The sequence below is a fragment of the Lygodium microphyllum genome, chromosome 20, assembly GCF_053477565.2.
Source record: "Lygodium microphyllum isolate KBCC chromosome 20, Lygodium_microphyllum_v1.1.10, whole genome shotgun sequence".
NCBI classification, from domain to species: domain Eukaryota; kingdom Viridiplantae; phylum Streptophyta; class Polypodiopsida; order Schizaeales; family Lygodiaceae; genus Lygodium; species Lygodium microphyllum.
Window position 1 is genome coordinate 38,125,679 of NC_141154.1, and position 19,490 is coordinate 38,145,168.

A 19,490-nucleotide genomic window follows, 5' to 3' on the forward strand; every position below is an offset into this window, starting at 1 on the left:
AGCTAGGGCTAGCACACGCCTCGTACATGTCTACATCTTGTTGCAGTTTCCTAGCCTTTTGCTCGTGGTTATAGGCAATTATGCTCTCTAGCACCTTTCTAATCGCCTTTCTTTCCTCTTCTAGGTTTGCTACCACTTCCTCTACTGTCCTGCCCTGAACTACCGTCCTAGTCAACAAGTCGTACTCATTGACTAACTCCTGCACTAGGACTGGGAATTCCCCCAAGTCCAATCAGTTCTCTCCTTGTCCGCCTTGTGATCCTGACATTGCTCCCCCTTCCAACTCCACACGGTCATCGATCAATTTGAGTAGATCCGGCAGATCCTCTATGTCGTTGCCTTCTGGATCTTCATGTCCGCTTAGGGTCCTACTGATGGGTCTCTCAGGTAGCCAACTATGTTTTGGGATCTTCTCCTAGTAGTGGGTTCCTTGATGTTATTATGTCTCCTGATGACTTCCTTGTTATTGAAAGAAATTGTCAATCTTATTCATAAGTTGTGCTTCGTGCTTTCTAGTACTCAGTGCAAAAACAAGCTTCTCATTTTCTTATAGTGCACCTTTGGTGATGAAATCAAAAAGTGAGGTGCGGATGCAAGAAATGCTCAATGCAAACTCCACTCTTCCCCTCACGTTCGTAGCCTGATATGGCTCTAAGCGTAGGTTCTGGCTGATCTAAGGTTTTACTAAAAGTCCGTGCTGCATTCTCTATTCTGCTTCAGGGTTGGTTGGTTGGTCACCGAAAGTCAAGTCAAATTCTAAATTTGGTATGCCCAGTGTCTAGCTGTTCGAGGTGAATCCTCGGTTATCCTATCTAGCCTCTGGCTTCTAAGGGCTAAACTGGATTTCCTGGGGGATCAGAGATGTGAACAAGGTGGTCAGGACTATGGGGCAGGTTTAAAAACCTTCTATTTAAAGTTCTGGTGAAGTGGTCCAATTCTGGGAGTCGGACAGCCTGGTCCGATCCTGAGAATCAAACAGGCTGGTCTGAGTTTCACACTAGGAACAGTGGTCTGATTCTAGCAGTGGTCCGATTTGAGACTTGGACAGGGTGGTTAAATTTTACTTTGGTCCGATTTCCCTAGTTGGACAGGGGAGGTCCAACTACTGCGATGGATCGAGTGGTCCAAATCCAGGACTAGGATACGTGGTCCGATTTTGACACTGGGTTCGATTAAAACAGTCGGATGGTCCGATTTACGAAGTGATCGGATTCTGGGAGTCGGATCAAAAAAGTGGTCCAATTTTTTAAGTCGGACGGTCCGACTCCAGAAATCGGGTGGTCCTATTCTGGGGGTCAGACGGGCTGGTCCAACGGCGCAAACGACGGTCGGCGGGTTGCACGTGATGCTTCAAGTTCAACGCCTATTCCCTGCAATCATCCCGTGCTCTCCAAATAGGTGCAAAACAATGCAAGGAACTGCCAGGCACACCTGGAAATGATGTGGCACTCGAATCGATCAGCACTTCAACAGTCTCCCCGCAGCTCTCGCTCTCTCCCTGGGGCTCTCAAGCTCACTCTCTTCTCAGAAGGCAGAATGTCAAATGTGGTGTTTCCTGGTTCCCTGGGCCTCTTACTGCCCCATCCCAACCTGTTGTGACCTCATAAATTAATCCCCCACACTCTTCCAACCAGAAATCTGAATCTATGCCCCTATTTCCCTATTTCCAGCAACAGCAAAACCCTTTTGTTTTCCTTCTTTTTCCTAACCTAATCTTAACCTAATGCAACCAAAATCAAAACCAGAGATGGAGATGGATGGTCCTACTCTAATATTCAACATCAAATCAAAATACTTACTTGCTCCAAGGATCAAAACCTCCTAAATCTCCTAACTATCTCAAGCACCGGTTCGGGCTGCAAACCCTACTTCTATGCTCGATTCGATGCGCATGGCGCTCAAGGCTCGATTCCGTGTGTTCTGGCAACGGAACCAAAATGGAGGGAGCTACAGGGCTCTACCGCGAGACCTACGGACTGCTTATTGATCAAGTGTTTCAAGCCGAGCGGCCATGGCTACCTCTCATATAGCCGACGTGCAATGCCTACCTTACGGGTGTAGTGAGCTTACCTTGATGCTCAATCGAGTTCCCTCCTCTCTCTTACACTCCGGTAGCTCCACGATCCTTGTGGCAAGCTCAAGCAACCTCAAGCCCCCTCCATCAAGCTCCATCCTCCATAGCCGCGCAAGAGAAGAGAAGAGAAGAGAAGAAGAGAAGATGAAGAGAGAAGATGGGGAGCTTCTTCTCCATGATCCCTCACTCTCACACACTCACTCCCTCACTCCCTCACACTCCCTCACTCAAGCACAAGCAAGAAGGCAAGAAACAAGGGAGGAAGAAGAGGAAGCTTTGGCCACACACAAGAATGAGCTTCTCATTCACTTTTGAACTTTATATACATGCCCTACTTTTTGGGCGGTCATCCCCACTTTTTACATGGCCGACCATTAGCCTAGGCCCTCTTTTCCTATTTCACACGGTACTAACTTATCCCATTCTCAACTAATACATAAAATTTGCACAGGAGTGAGCCGGCACTCTTTTACAAGGATTCGGGAGTGCCTTCACATTTAATGGCGCGCTTTTACTTTTTTCTTTTCTCGAGGTGACACTGAGGCCTTCTAGAGAGGTCATCATTCAAATTTTCAGGGTCTGACCTCCATCCGGGGCGCCTTTTCCTTTCTTTGTCATGTGCCCTTTCGGTTATCTCCTTCTTCCATTTTTTCCTCTCCTCTGCTCCATTTTCCGATCCTCTGTGCTGTGGTAAACAATTATGGCAAGAAAGTCCACCACAAAACAATAGTTATAATACTCGAGGTAGGATTTCAAAGTCTTACTGATTTCAATCGGTCATGGATTCCATACTATGGGTAGGTTGCACTCACTAAGAATAGAATTGGCGATTCACCTCATCTTCTCTCCATCATCAATAGAATTCTCCTTTACCGTTTACAACTCACCCACATTCTCTCCACACTATTACACACTACAATCTCTATGAGGGCATGAGATTAGGATCTCCACAGATACTAAAGCATGATCTCTAGCTTGATGGTTGCATATATACTACTACTACTCATGGAATAAACCTTAAAATAGTTATTATGCTCAAATATATGCTTGTTAGAGCAAAAGTTTGTTCCTAAGACTATTCTAAGGATGAAAGAGGGTTAATGATAAAAGAGTATCCTTCCTTGCAAGTGATTTTATATTATATTTTTTAATTAAAATTGATAGTTGAAGATGAGTTTCCCAAGAGATCTTGTGGTGATGCTGTTTTAGTTTTTGCGAAGCATATGAATGATGCTGTTTTAGTTTTTTGTATTTGTCTTTTTAAGAAGAGATTGATTTTTATGGAATATCCAAAGTTATTTTTGGATTAATGTTATGAAAAATGAATGTTTTTCTAACTGATAGGCTGATTGCCTTCGTTGTATACTTGTGTGGTGGAGGCTAGGACAAGCCCCATGTATGAGAGGTCTCTTTGTAGGAAGAACATTATGTTAGGAGGCGCAAGTGTGCTAGGGTTCTCTAGCCATATATCCCTTAGGTTTGTTGAGGATCGGCCTAATCCCTATGAGCCTAGGATAAGCTTATTGTAAGGTCTTATTTCCTTTTCTCTCTTTCTCTCTCTCTCTCATTTCCTCTCCCTTCCTCACCCTCACCCTCTCTTTCTCTCTTTCCCTATTAGGTTTAATGATTTTTCTCTCTCCTCTCCCTCTCTCATTTTTTTCTCTCTCCTCTCCCTCTCTCGTTCCCTCTCCCTCCCTCACCCTCACTCCTCTCCCTCTCTCATTTCTTTTTCTCTCTTTCTCTCCCTCTCTCATTTCCTTTCCCTCCCTCACCCTCACCCTCTCTTTCTCTCTTTCCCTATTAGGTTTAATGATTTTTCTCTCTTTTTCTCTCTCCTCTCCCTCTCTCGTTTCTTTTTCTCTCTCCTCTCCCTCTCTCATTTCCTTTTCTCTCTTCCTCTCCCTCCCTCACCCTCACCGTCTTCCTCTCTTTCTCTCGTTCCCTATGTTTAACATCGTTTCTCTCTTTTTCTCTGTCCTCTCATTCTCTCATTTTTTCTCTCTTTCCTCTCCCTCTCTCATTTCCTTTTGCTCTCTTCCTCTCCCTCTCTCATTTCTTCTCCCTCCCTCACCCTCTCCCTCTCTTTCTCTCTTCCCCTATTATGTTTAATGTTTTTTCTCTCTCCTCTCTCTCTCATTTCTTTTTCTCTCTTCCTCTCCCTCTCTCATTTCCTCTCCCTCCCTCACCCTCACCCTCACCCTCACCCTCTCTTTCTCTCTTTCCCTATTATGTTTAACATCTTTTCTCTCTTTTTCTCTCTCCTCTCAGTCTCTCATTTTTTTTCTCTCTCCTCTCCCTCTCTCATTTTCTTCTGCTCTCTTCCTCTCCCACTATCATTTCTTCTTCCTCCCTCACCCTCTCCCTCTCTTTCTCTCTTTCCCTATTATGTTTAATGTTTTTTCTCTCTTCTCCTCTCCCTCCCCCTCTCTTTCTCTCTCCCTCCCTCTCCCTCTCCCTCTCTTTCTCTCTTTTAATGTTTCCCTCTCCCTCCGTTTCCCTCTCCCTCTCCCTCTCTCATTTCCCTATCATGTTTAATGTCTCCCTCCCTCTCCCTCTCCCTCTCTCTCTCCCTCTCCCTCTCTCATTTCCTCTCCCTCTCTCATTTCCCTATTATGTTTAATGTCTCCCTCTCCCTCTCCCTCTCATTTCCTCTCCCTCCCTCTCCCTTTCCCATTTCGTCCCCCTCTCCCTCTCTTTCTCTCTCTCTCCCTCCCTCTCTCTCTCTCATTTCCTCTCCCTCTCTCGCCCTCTCCCTCTTTTTCTCTCTCATTTCCTCTCCCTCTCTCAATATACATGGATTATAACAAAAAGAATTAAAAGAGAGAGAGAAAAATCCCTCTCCCTCCCTCATTTTCTTTCCCTCCCCCTCTCCCTCTCCCTCTCTTTCTCTCTCCCTCCCGCTCTCTCTCTTTCTCTCTCATTTCCTCTCCCTCTCTCAATATACACAAATTATACAAAAAACAAGTAAAAGAGAAAGAGAAAACACAAAAGCAAAGCAAGAATGGACAATGCACTCACTGTAAAGACTCGAAGAAGGGTTTGGCGGCTCCTCTTCGTGACGGCGCCTCCTCTTCACCATCCATACACCTCCTCCTCTTCTTCGCGAACGGCGGCGACGGCAGCGGTGGTGGCGATGGCGGTGAGAAGCCTTCTTTCTCTCTTTCTCTCCCTCTCAGCAAGATGGTCGCTCTCCCTCTCGCTCTCTCTTTCATGAATGTGCGAAAAATGTCGCACTCGGGTTTTGGCCCGCGTTTTTTTGCTCTGGGTACCGTTGCTATTTGTCTCACTATCTATTTGTCGTCGCTAAAGCCCGTCGCTATAGCCTCATATCCTTGTAGTGTATATTTGTAGCTCTCACTAGTAGGCTAGACTTGGCAAAGACCACTTTGTAAAATCAAGTAAAGAAAGTAGAGATATTGCTCCCCATTGGCCATGATGCATAGGAAGAATATAAGAATGGTCATTAAAAAATATTACATTCTCTATAAGTTATTTTTTTTCCTACATTTGTATATTTCTTCTCCAATAAAACCATACATAGCATCAATAATATACTTAACACGCTGACATTTCTCAAGACTAGAAGGATAAACATTTACAATTTAAAAAATATATCATTAAAAACCTAATACTAATTTTAATTTAAAAAGTATTGAAAATGAAATACTTAAAATTTTGTCTATGCAATGGAAGACTTGAAGCTCTAGGTTCCAAATGCAACTCTCTATACATAAATACATATTGTATTAAAGCCTCTTTTATGCTATTCCTATTTGCTCCAAGTTTGAAATCTTTGATCCTATCATTCAAAGTAGAGAAGAAAGAGCTCTCACATCTTTGTCTTTTTCTATGTTTTCCTTGTTGTATGGTAATCCAACTACCTCTTTCATCTATTTGGAATGACTTAAACACTAATATGGATGTGATTTCAAAGCTTGGGAACCTTGTTAAAGATCAAATTTCTATATCCATCACAAAGAGAGGGGAGAGAGAGAAATAAACTACCACCAAGGAAGGAAAGAGACGGGAGTAACAAAATAAGGGAGAAAAAAAAGATGAACTAAGCTTTTTGATCATGTGAATTGTAAAGAAGTCGATTCCCACAACAAGCTAAAATATTAAAAATAAAAAATACACTAAGATGCCAAGAAAGCCATAGCGAAGGTAGTTAGGCTATCATGAATCATGTTACCACTTGATACAATGGCTAAGAATCATTCATAAAAGCTACAACATGATATGCTTCTCATGCTATGGAGGGATATGGAATCCACCCCAATGCCATGGTGGCCAAAGAGTTTGCATCCTCAATGGATGGTGGGAGGTGAAAACCTCAAACAATGAATATTTACAATTGGCAAAAGATGCTTTGCAAGTTTATATCATCCCTGATCTTCTTACATGGTGCTCCCAAGATATTAAGATGAGCTTGCTACAATATAAGCGTGTATTGCCTCATTTTGCTCCTTTCAGTTGTTAAGGTTTTCCTTTCTATCATCCATGATCTTCTTCCATTGCCCCTTATCAAGACACATAGATCACTCCAATCCATTGCAACAAGCATCATGTGCTGTTGAACAAAGATGGGCTAGGTGTCTACAAATGCACCTACAAATGTAAGCACTAGAAAATTAATTACCACCACAATGGTTGTGAAAACTTAGTATGTAGTCTATGTATGATATAATCTTTGTGGATCTCTCTACTTCTTGACAATGCTATGGTTGGAGCACTGAGCTAGTTGTTGATGAGATGATGAGGTAACATGGTCATCTCCACTAAGGTTACGACTACAAAGTCTATGAGAAGTTAAGGAGTAGTAATGATGAGTGCATCAATTGTATAAGATGCTATGGGTAAAAAACTTTAAGTTTGTGTACAAAGTAGACCATGAAAACGACTCATATGCCATCATGAGCAATCATTGTAGGGAGCTAGGGTCCATCCTAGCCATGAAGTGTTATATTTCCTTGTTTTTGTAGCATTGTTCCATGCTAACAATTATAGCTACTTGTGATGAATAGACATGTCAATATTTATCTTTATTCCTAGCTTCCTCTCTCTCTTAATCTCTCCCACTCTTCCTTTCTCCTTCTCTCTTTCTCACACTTCCAATACCATCTTCTCTCATTGCTTGTGATTAAGCTTATAATTTAAAAATTTTGAGATCCATACAACTATTTCATATAGTTTGTCTCATTATATTTAAATGTGCAAATTATCTTAACTGCATAGCTTGCTTAGAATTCTATCATATACAAGGGTTTAGGACTATTAAGTATTATCCTCCATTTCACATTGACATAAATCATTAAAAGTATCTAGATCTACATGCAGATCTCCTCCTACAAAAAGATTCAATTTCTCATTGAGGTGTTTGAAGACTCTTGATCTACGTGCTCCACCTGAAAGTATTGAGATGGAAACCTCAATACGTGTAGACATTGGTGATGGACCACCTAGTTAGATAGCTCAATAAGGTTATACATAGTATATTGGTGATCATGATCCTCACATGGCCACTAACTCATCAGTTATTATTTTAGTTATGCCTACCTACAATTCTAGTCGATTAGTATAGTAAGGTATGCACTATTTAACTTAGTTGGCCACATTTATTTATATTATATATTGTCTACACTTTGTGTACATTGTGTACTTTGTGAAGAAGAAACTCTCATCTTGTGTTCTTGACTGAGCTTCTCCGTGTATATATTATGTGTATTCAGCATAATAGTGAGATCAAGCTCCCCTATCACACAATTCATTACATAGTTGGACTATTGATAGAGGGTGGATTTGGAGATAGGAGTGAAAAAAGGAAGAAAGGATTCAAGAAAGCAAGGAATGGATAAGAAGCTCTCCCATTCTCCCACTCTTTCTCTTAGATAGTATCTATGGAGGCATTAGAAGAAAGTCAAAGCAAAAATCTCAAAATTCTATGAAATTTAGTGTGCAAGCAAAGTGATGTCTATTTTGTAGGTAAGTTATTTATGGTTAATCCACCATGTTCTTGGCTATCTAAAGCAATTTTAAGACTCGTTTTAGTTCTCCAAGATTACAAACAACAGTTTTAGAATACATTGCAATTTCAATAGTGTCAATTATTCTCAAGTACACACGTTAGATATTTCAAATCTATAAGTTCTAAGGTGTTGAAACATTCCCGCTTGGGAAATCCAAGGACTAACTTTGGGTAGTCACCCATTCATTTGTCCTAATCATGACCACCCAAATACCATGGAATGTAGCAGCTTAGACGATTAGCTAGCCTCTAAGTTTACCTTGCAAGAGTGAGTCCAAATTGACCTACTAGGATTGACCTAAGATCCCTAATGACTCAACTATAGTCATTAACAAGATTCCAGCATTGGGTTAAGAAATATAGTTATGTGATAAATCAAAATATGAATCAATAAAGTATCACACTCGGTTCAATGAGAGAGGGAAATGAGGGAGAGTATAATGCCTATCCCTCTATCCATAAGGCATAGTCTCACACCGGCCCCCTAATACAATGCTATGTTAGGTTTTAAGACCTGGACCCTAAGAAAGTCAATGCTAAGCTCTAAAATCTAAGCATTGAGAAGCCACTTTACTAATCAAGTCTACTCAGCCACCATAGGACAACTTCCGTTAGGAAAGTTGCCCTCCCACTCCCCCCACACACACCCAAAACATCTTTACTTTTCCACTTAGAATCCTATCACACTTAGTTTAGACATTGAAAATCAATTTTCTTAATTAATTCCTTAACACAAATTCATTGTGCACCTTTACATCATATACATAAAAATAAGTTTAAAAATATTTTCAAAATATTCCTTTATTCCAAATAAGGTAAATATAATAGCCATTAGCCTATAGTCATATGTTGTCCTCAATCGAACACAAAACTAACTCTAGGCAAAAACATGCCCCATGGCAAGCCAAAAAGATCATTTTAGATAGACCTTTTGATACCAAGCAAAAATAGTTCTAGATTCTAATTGTCGATATTGAGCGTTACCTTGGAGAAATTGTCTAGTATCGAGCTCTAGACTAAAAATTATGGATATTAAGCCTTCATCATATCTGCTAACTAACTAGTATATGGATCTTTTGAAATGCATCTCGGCTCGCAATCACCGATCCTATCCTAGACCCATGAAAGTCTACCTAGAGCATCATTACTCACCATGAATTTAGGTGATACCAATTGTATCTTATGGAGAGACCTCTTATCTAAGGCTTAGTCCTAATATTTGTGATGGAATTAGATACTAGTGGTAGAACTTAGTGGTATGCTTGGGGATAGCCATAGTCACTCCCTCTACACTCTATAGTATGAACTCAATCCATTAATAGCTTCTTTAGATATCACAACAAAGCATCCAATATTCACAAAAATTTTACTTACAAACATTTCTTTCCAAAATAGTGTATCCTTAATTACATCGCAAATAGTAGTTCCACTTTCTAATAATTGCAAAAGTATGCTATGTTCTTCTTTAAAATCTAATGACTTGACTAATGAGATATATTGACTAAAGTATAGTATATTAGATCTCGTGGTCTTAAGAGAAGGAAAATAATCTACCCTTTAATGAAAATATAATTTGTTTAAAGTCACTAGACAAACCAATAGTGGTGGAAGAGGGGATGCACTTGTCATCACAACCACTTGCTTTATCACAATCACTTGCTTCACTTCCATTGTGGTTGGGACTTGCTCTACTATAGCTACACTTCTCCTTTTCAGGGCCATCATACCATAAATGATTCTTGATTGTATTTGGAAGTAGAGTGGGTAGCAAAGAGCTTGGTTAGGAGAAGGTGACAAAAAAGGATTGATAAGGATTATGCTAAAGTTGGGATTGGAAAGTTATTGAGGTGGCAAGCTCAACATATGCAAACATTGATGATGGACCATCTATTAGATGGATCCTCATATCTACACTTAGCACATCGATGGTCATTATGGCCAGTCACTTATTATCGCTTATAATATTTGTTTAGTTAAACCTATCTAAAGTTGGTATAATTATAGCGCCAATCGCTTATTATAGTTAGTTATGTACTATTTAACTTAGTAGGCTACATGTCTTTATATTGTATCTAATCTATACCTTATGTCCATTGTATTGTGTAAGAAAGAAGAAAGAAAAACTAGCAAGAAAATGTGTTGGCCTCCATCTCTCTTCTTGTATTCTTGAGTGAACTTATTCTTACATATATTGTATGTGTTTGACATTGTAGCTCAAGTATGTCCTCCACCACCACATTCATGACATAGTATTAGAGCAAAACCACTGAGAGAAGGTAGTTTTAGAGATTCAAGTAAAGGGCAAGGAGCAAGGATTCAAACAACCCAGCAAAACTAGTAAAAAGCTCTCCCATTCTCTCATTCTTTTTCTTGGATAGTACATGTGGAGGCATCAGAAGAAAGGCAAAGCAAAAATCCCATATTGTTGTGAGATTTGATGTAGAAGCAAAATGTTGTATATTTTGCAAATGAGCCCTTTAGAGCCTTGTATTATTTATTTACCATCTAAGGCCATTTCAGGCTTTCTTTTAGCTCCATAAGGTTGTGGAAAATAGTTTCACGAAGATCAACCATTTTCTTCTATACATGTCACAAATGTCAAATCTAGAAGTTTTGAGGTATTTGTCAAGAAGCAAACACAAGATTTATCTACATATAGGTTGTAGATTATATGTATTATTAATCAGCCAAATGAAAAGGAGCATGTCTTATTAATGTGAATATCCTATGCAAGGTTATAAAGGACTTGCTATTAAATACTCGGTTTTTCCATAATGGCTAAGAACAATGAAAATCCTATTATTGAGAACCTAGAAAATAACAAATCCCATCATGAAAGTTCCATGTAATGAACTTCCTTATTGGAAAATACCTCTAATTTTTTTTGTTCAAGTGAAGAAAAGGAACCACGACTAAGTGATCCCATGTGACTGCAAATGAATTAAAGGCCTAGCAAGAATGGAATGCAAAAGATAAAAAATTAATATATTGGTTGCATGTAGTCATTGATAATACTATGCTAAGACACATAAAAAATGCAAAGGCTTCACATGCATCTTGGATAACATTAGAAAATATGTTTTTAATAAATACAAGGCACAAAAGATTCAACTCAAACAAGAGTAACTGAATAATTTGAAGAAAGGGAAGATGTCTATAAAATGAGTATGTTTTGAAGGTAAGAAAAATTGCAAATGCCTTAGCAACTATTGATGCAATGCAAAATGATTATGATTTACTCTTTTCTACATTGGGTGGCCTTCATAATAAAACAATATAGAAATATTTGTTACCTCTGTATATGTATGAAAGCCATTTTCAAATTTTGATGAATTGGTCTCTCTCATGATCGTTGAAGAGGTCAACATGCAAGGTGAATTATTTGAAAGAAGTAGTGAGCATGTCCAAGCATTTAAAGTTCAAGAAGGGGATGTGGGGCATTCCCTCCTTGGTACTAACCAAGTCTAACCTGGAGAACCAATTATCGCACCATAACCCTAAGTTAGGGGCATACACTGTAACAACAATGGTTGGCCCATAGATGATAATCAAATTTGGTGAAAGAAAAAATTATTATTTCTAAATCTTTGGATTTAATCTCAAATTTTCATAAATTCTTTGATTAATTTATGTGGTTGCTCATGTGAACTTCAAGGTAATTAAAGAACGAAGCTCAAGTTGTTGGAAAAGTACATAAAAATAGTTTTTTGCTTCATAAATTGTATGCGGCTGGAATTGCTTAAATTTACAATTAGCAAATGCTAAAACATACTAAGATTATGATTTTCTTTTAGGAAAGAATACACAAATGGATGAAGGAATAGATTCCATGCATCACATATGTTAAAAAGTGTGTTGAAAATAATATTTTTATGGCTATGCCTGTTTTAGGATTTAAGAATGATGAGATATGTATCTTATGGTTTTGTGCTTGTAATAGCCAGATGTGTTATGAAATATGGTGGTTTATAACATTGAGATCCCTAGCAAGGGAAATTTGTTTGTGAGCTTCTTCAAATTGATTGAAATTTAGATGAGCTTGTGTATCCCAAAAATTTCCTAATGCACAAATTCAAAACAATGTGTGGCAACAACCTAATGCAAGGATGTGTGCCAATAGTATTAAAATCCTAAAAATTTCCCAATGCACAAATTCAAAACAATGTGTGGCAATAGCCTAATGTGAGGATGTGTACCAAAAATCCTTTAAAAATCTTGATACACAAAATCAAAAAAATGTGTAGCAATTTTCTAATGCAAGGATGTATGCCCAACATATAAAGTCAAAACAACGTATGGCAATAGTCTAATGCAAGGGTACAATGCATGCACAGATTGTACCAAGGTGTTATGCATGATATGCAGGAAGTGGACACACACACACACACACACTCTCTCTCTCTCTCTCTCTCTCTCTCTCTCTCTCTCTCTCTCTCTCTCTCTCTCTCTCTCTCTCTCTCTCTCTCTCTCTTTATGCATCTTTCTCTCTCTCTCCCTTAACCACGATGGTTGGACATAACCATGATAATCGTAGACTGTACAAATGCTACATGACCACCACAAGCTTGTGAAAATTCTAGCTAATACCATGAGCCACTATCTCCTTGTACACTTGGAAATCCACACTATCTTATCATCAAAGTCAAAATAGCTAATTATGATGCCATGATGGTTGGACATAACTATAACAAGTGGGATACACACTGACTAGGGTTTAGACACCCCGTCACACTGAGTGGGGTATTTAAGGTGTAAGAGCCCCAGATTAGGGCAACTAGTTATTATCAAGATCATACTCTTCACCTTCATCTCCAGCTTCCATGGCTTCCTTCTCCCTTCTCTCCTCTTTTCTCTCCTTCTCTCTCCTCTTCTAGTCTTCTTCCTTCTTCTTCTTGTTCTCTTTCTCTCTCCTCAGCTCTCCTTCTCTCTCCCCTCGGCCTCTTTCATTACAATAACTATGATAGTTTGAGGTTGTACAAAGACTACATGACCAGCGCAAGCTTGTGAAAATTCTAGCTATTACCATGAGCCACCATCTCCTTGTACTCTTGGAATTCCACACAATCATTATCGTCAAAGTCAAATGAACTAATCAAAATGATGTGTGGCAATCTTCTAATGCAAGGATGTATGCATGATGGTTGGATAATAAGTTTGAGATTGTACAAAGGCTACATGACCACCATGAGCTTGCGAAAATTCTAGTGAATACCATGAGCCACCATCTCCTTGTACTCTTAGAAATCCACATGGCCAATATTGTTGAATTCAAAGGAGCTAATCATGGTGCACCAAGTTGAGACTGCAACCATGGAGGATGCCCATGGTAGACAGGACAACGTGGAGCTCCTCTCCACAAATGCTCATCATCCTGGCCAAAGACATGGAGGGCCTCAAGGAGGCCTTCTTGTCTTAGAGGCTAGTTCCTCATAAATTTCAAGCTTCTTCCCTAGTCACCTAGTGGGGAGAAACAACCATCTACTTTTCACATCATTGGTATCTGTGTTCGGTTTGAACTGAAGATGCATAAGAAAATGCCAAATTGTGACCTTTTGGCCACATATTGTAGCATCATAATCTATAAAGAATTTCACATGATCTCTTTACAGCATGAAGGTTGTAGATCAAATGATTTAAGGGTAATTCCGAATGATTAAGTCATTTCAAATCCTAGGATGTACATTATACTCTCTTGATTGTTGGCTTTTTTTTTTTAATGAGGTTTTGTTGTAACAAGCTTGCCTTCGTTCCGATATGGCTATGGAAATGCCTTCGGCTTTTTCTACCACTTATTTTATATAGCTTCGTACTGACATATTTTAATTATTTTACTATATTTATTAGATTGTAAAAGGTAATATTTTTTAACATCTCTAATCGATAAAATTTATTAAATATTAATGCTTGAGATGTAGGTGTAGCCTTTCTTGATGCGAGAAAAACAATACTTTGCAATATAAAAAGTGCAAATGATTCATGAAAAAGGAAAGAGATAAGCTTGAAATTTGATGTGCACAAAAGGTAACCATTCTTGTAGTGTTCTAAAGACAACTGTTTAGTATTGAACCATCAACCTTTTCCACGGATGGCGGGGAGACATATAACGTAGGCTGCATATTTCAAACCTTCAATTTAAATGAGCAAATCTTATTATTGAAACGAGTTTTAATCGGTCCAGCAAAACGACGGCTGTGGATATATATCAGCAAGGGCCCCACTCTCTTTCACGGGTTTACCCGGTCGTTGGGTGACTATGGGGCCCACAAATTACAAGTCCCCCTAAAAGGGGCATTGGTCTCGCCCGGAGGATCATCCCGAGTATCGAACGATGTATCCCCGATCCCACATAGTGAAGCTTTAAACCACGCGCCCGCGAATCACATTGATGAAGGCTATGTATCTCGTTTTAACTTGATTTTTAAAAAACAAAAAGGTTGAGAGACCGGCAAGCAACCGGGAGTTACCGGCACGTCCCCATAAAAGCGGACCCATACTGAAATTTATCTTCGGCCCAAACGACATGGAGCGATCGAATTGCCGGTGCGCTAGCAAGGTGAACTAGACCCACAAAATACTGTGGAGATTGAATCCCTGCTCCTTTGCACTGCAATTATATGGCGGCAAGAGAGGGATCTCCAAATTGAAGCAAACCCAAAGGGGCCGCACACGTTAGCTGGGGCAAAGCCATGGCTGTTGATGATACGGAGGACGTGGACGCCGAGCTTCCACGGTCGGTTTGCGAAGAAGGTGGTGTTGCCGACGTGAAAGAGAGACTATGGAGAATATCGGGGCATATGATCGCATGGCTGGCTCACCACAGATTGTAGGCGAACTAGAGGGTGGCCAGGGCTCCACCCAGTCACGATGAGGATGCTGATGGGGAGGCTGCCCCTGAACCCCGCCCAGTAATTACAGTCCCTGCTCCACATCGGTGACTACGATGACATGGCCTTGTCACCCTGGCCCTTCAGCAGCCAAGCCGATATATACGTGGCGCACGTCCGACGTGACATACAAGTAGCGCTTGATATGGACTGTTCTTGTAGCTCTCCTCCGGGGATGCCATTCACCTCTCGACGGCAGCCGTCATCGGCGGCACTATCAATTCCTCGACGTCAACGTGTACATCGCGGCCATGAGGTTATTAATAACGTTGATGTGTGCTTGCGGCCTTTCTGCAAGCTCTTCAGCTTCTCATGATCCATGGTTAATAGCTCCACTAGCTCGATGCAGCAGCAACAGTGTAGTGTCAATGTTGCTGACTTCAGCCTCGCCCTCTCCCAAGACTGCAGCAATACTGTGAAGGGTTCATCAACAGCGCATATTCATGAGACGAATGATGATGTCGAGGAAACAGGGTGGATAGATTTACGTATGGGTCCCCCCCATCGACGGGGGAACCATACAAAACGAGTCAATGGGGAAAAATGTTCACCTTACCTATCCAACTCCCCATAAATCGCCAGAGCAGACGGTGCTCTCTCTCTCTCTCTCTCTCTCTCTCTCTCTCTCTCATTTACACATACGAGACGGGCCGGGCTATATTGTATTATTATGACCTTCAAAGGGGGTTTACGTGAGCAAAAATACTATTAATCTATCCTAACATTAACGAAGACAACATTTAACAGTCCAAGATTAGTCTATCCTAACATTACTAGAAACTAAATATTTAAACATCTAAGCATTTAAATGCAACACCCATCTTGATAACAATGAAACTACATAGGATTTAACAAGCTAAGTCATATCTAAACATAGAACTTACATAGGTAAGTCACCTTTGAACACATAGAGCGAGAAAGAGAGAGAAGCGTGCCGAAAAAAACAAAAGTATGATGGGCTTGCACCAAGATAGAGTTTGGATCATTTACTCTAAATTTTGCTCCATCTCAAAATTTTGGGCACCCACTATGAATCCCACATTTTTGGTTTACTGATCTATTTCTTCTAGTCATTTGATGGATTGTGACTACTAACTACAACCACCTCTCTATCTAAGCAATCTTGCATGGTACATCTTTTCTCCTTTATTGGAATAGGAAATTGACCAGCACTTGATCTCTTCCTCCTTGTTGACAATTTTGCTTCAATGAAGGGCTTTGCTCTCTGCAGTGTGTTGCCAAACCCATCATTAATGCATTGAAGTTCGACACTTGGATGTAATATTCCCTCACTTAGCCGCACATGGATTTGGTTCAATGAGGATAATAATTGTGTAGACAAATGCTCTAGATGTAGTAATAAGTCACAATTTGCCTCTACATTGAGAGAAAGTATGTGAGCATAATAGTTAGGAAATAATGTGACTTGTTGAGAAGAATTTTACCTTTGCAAGTGTTTGATATTCCCCCACAAATATCACATAACGATCAAGGATATTTTTAGCACCTGTAAGGGAGGAATGCACTACCTTTTAAATGGCAAATTTTTTCTTTAAAACTACTTCTTTCAAAGTTTCTATATACGAAAACTAAGGATAACAACTTGTCATTAATTTATGGATCAACCAATCCATATAACACCCATGGATTGTTTGATGGCCAATCAAAAATTTAGCCTTTAGTGTCCCATGATATGACTTAATTGATCCATTACTTTCTTGATTTGCTAAGTGCATAATGTGTGTAACTCGAACCCACATGCCTACAACACGAATAGAAATTCACATTAACTGGAAAAAAGAAATATAAGTGCATATGGTTGCAAATGCTACATTATAGCATTCTCTTACCCATTTTAGGGACCAATATTCCTTGAAATAAGAGGCAAAACATGTCTAAATTTTATACTTCTCCACAAACTCATCAACAAGGACTAATGCATCCTCTCTTTTTTTTTTGCCTCACTTAAAAGTCCTCTACATCTCATTTTCATAATGCTACCCAAATCGAAACATATCTGCATGAATTTGGATGTCTTGTATCTTGTTTATTAAATTCTTGAGTGATGCCCTCCTTGCATGCTAGACACATGTATGGGCAAGCCAAATACAACCCTACATGTATAACAATGTGATTGTATTATTCGTGATTAAAAGAATAAAATAATTAAGTAAGTAATGCATAATATAAATGTTTTGAGTGCATTGATTTTTGCTTGTGCATCATCCACCATCCAAGCATTTGATTCCCATGATGCATTGAAGTTAAGTATACGATCTCAAAACCAATCAACCAAGCCATAACACATGATGATTCCATGGAAGAAGTTACAAGTTATCCACACCACAAGAATTCCATTACAATGCACATCAAAAGCAAGTATGTAGGATAAATTGAACTACAAAAAATTAGTCAAGTTCAAAGAAAGCAAGTTTTAGGACACCAAATCACACATGTACAAAGTAAATTGAATGTACACACCTTATATTTATTAATTCCAAAAGTAGCATCCATTGCCAACAAACCACCATTACCATATTTGTTAGCCATTTGCAATTGCCATTCTATTTGGAGGCCCAATATAGAGGGTTGATTGCATGCTTCCTCCATTGGTTGGTAGAAAAAGGTCCTAGCTTTATTCTCCGATATCCAGTTGTATACACTAGTAGCATTACTTTGATGTGTTTGAAAATTGATGCCCTCTGATTTTGATGCAAGATTTAAGATGTCTCTCATTGTCATAAAAAATGCATCTCTCCTAAGAGGCTTGAAAGGATTTTGTATAGTACTTTCAACAACAACAATGTGTTGTTGGAACACATGTTGTGGTGTGAAACCATTATGGAGTAGTTAACAAATCCATTGTCACATATTATAAAATAACCATGGTGTTATGGTAGCACTAAACTGTGCTCGAGAGACTAGAGTAAATGCAAGATTTATTGAAGAGTTTTGATTACAAGATAATCCCATGTAGGGGCACAAGGTACAATGATAACTTAACAAGATACGAAAAATCCCACAACCTGGGACCATAGGTATAGACAACATGACTTCATAGGATATGAAGGATCCCACAACCTAGGACCATAGGTATAGATACAAGATATCAAAATTACAATATCTCCCTCGATGGGAATGAACAAGATACAAGACAGTTATACTAGACAAGATCTCCCTCGATGGGAATGAACAAGATACAAGACAGTACTAGACAAGAACTTGTACTACAAGATTACAAGGTGACGAGACAACATGAATATAATGGAAGATAAGACAAGACTAGATACCATGACTAGACAAAAACTAGAATTGGAACTCGAAGTTACTTACTTGGAGGTCTCGACTCCTTGAGCTCCCAAGACTTAGCATTGGCAAGATTGAAGAGCTCTATGGCGAGCCCCTCCTTTTATACGTGTTGGAGGGCAGCTAAAGACGTTCTAGAATGTTCCATGATGGTTGTTGAGCCAGCCCATTCATGCAAAATAGTACTTCTATCTAGCATAAACTATTAGGGACATCTCGACGAAAAGTATTTGTATTGTGAACCAATAGTCACTTTTCCAGTCAAAGGAAATGCCTAATAAATAGTCAAATATTGCGTTCTTTAGCTATCATTGATGATAGAGGCAATGATGTGGCATATCTTCTGGAAGATTCTATGATGATGACATGGCAAGGGTGGGTTTGCATGGTTGGCTGGAGGATGTCTTGTTAAGGGTGTGTTTGCATGGGGTGTAGATTCATATAGCATGAGCAAGAATTAATATGTACACTTGATCATGGAACGTATGTGACATCGCCCCCTTCCTCTAGCAATGAGTTCCAGGAGGAGCAGCTTGGTGGTTTGGTCCAAGTTTTGTTGGATTCCTCTTATAAAATTCTTTAACTTTGAGAGGTGCTCTTTGGAGATATTCTGCAGGTTCCCAAGTGCGATCATTGATATCATATCCTTTCCAAATGAACAAGGTATTTCAATCGGCCTCGAGAGATCCTCGAGTCTAAGACATGCTCGATCTCAAATTCTTCATGATCTTCAATCTCTGAGCATGTGATGAGGATTAGTGGGAGCTCAAGGAGTCGAGACCTCCAAGTAACTTCGAGTTCCAATTCTAGTTCTTGTCTAGTTATGGTATCTAATCTTGTCTTATCTTCCATTGTACTCCTTCTATCTCGTCATCTTGTAATCTCCTAGTATGAGATCTTGTCTAGTACTATCTTGCATCTTGTTCATTCCCGTCGAGGAAGATCTTGTACTTATTATATATTGTATCCATACCTAGAGTCCCGAGTTGTGGAATTCTTCATATCCTATCGATTCATGTTGTCTCTACGGTCCTGGGTTATGGGATTTTCTATGTTTTATTATCATTGTACCTTGTGCCCCTACGTGGGATTATCTTGTAATCAGAATTCTTGTAATAAATCTTACATCTAGTCTAGTCTCTCGAGCAAAATCTAGTGCTCCCATAACAATTTCGCAAGACTAGGGAGCTCTATGGTGAGC